Consider the following 960-nt stretch of genomic DNA (forward strand, 5'->3'; position numbering starts at 1 on the left):
TGGGATAACGTCTCGCTTCCAATTTGGACCCCAAGGTTTGAGCTTCTTGACGGAAAATCTCACGTGTAGAACTATTTCTTTTAAGGCGCAAAAACTGGCCAAAAGGGAGATTCTCCCTCGTATGCCTGGGATGACAACTATTGAAGTCAAGTAATGAGTTGCGATCTGTGGGCTTATGAAAAGGTCTAACTTTCAAAACATTGAACCCACTGTCAACCCAAATAGTAACGTCCAAGAAATTGAGTTTGTTGTTACTATGGGTAAAGGTAAACTTCAGATACCGATTCTGTTGATTGATCCATTCTACAAAATCTTCCAACTGGGCTAGAGTGCCATTCCAGATGATTAAAATATCATCAATGTAGCGACGCCACAAACCCAGATTGTTAAAAAAGGGGTTTGTGGGGCTATAAATGATGCCTCTTTCGAAGCTTTCTACATAAAGGTTAGCTGCTGAAGGGGCCACTGATGAACCCATCGCTGTGCCGTGAACTTGATGGTATAACTGGCCATTGAACCCAAAGTAATTTTCAGTTAGGGCCATCTCGGCACACCACAGAATGAAACTATTGGGTACTTTGCCAGTTGTTCTTTTGGTCAGGAGGATCTCTTCCAGCACTTGCAGTGTTTCCTGCTGCGGGATACAAGTGTAAAGTGACACTATGTCTAAGCTAACCAATAGCTGTTGTTTATACACAACCCCAACACTAGGCCATATCAACAGAATCCATCCTCAACATGCGCCAGGGAGTGCAAACGATTAGTAAGGACAGGGTGACATAATCTGCAAACAAATTGATCTTGTGTTGAAACCCTTCATAGTGTATGCCCCCTATATGGACGTTAGCCCTTATTCGTGCTGCCAGGGGTTCCATGACCATTGAAAAAAAGCAGGGGTGATAGGGGACAACCCTGCCCCGTGCCCCTACTTAATCAAATCAATGAGGTAATAGCCCTGTT

This window comes from Ambystoma mexicanum, chromosome 1p (genome assembly GCF_040938575.1).
Source record: "Ambystoma mexicanum isolate Mex_15411 chromosome 1p, UKY_AmexF1_1, whole genome shotgun sequence".
Lineage (NCBI taxonomy): Eukaryota > Metazoa > Chordata > Amphibia > Caudata > Ambystomatidae > Ambystoma > Ambystoma mexicanum.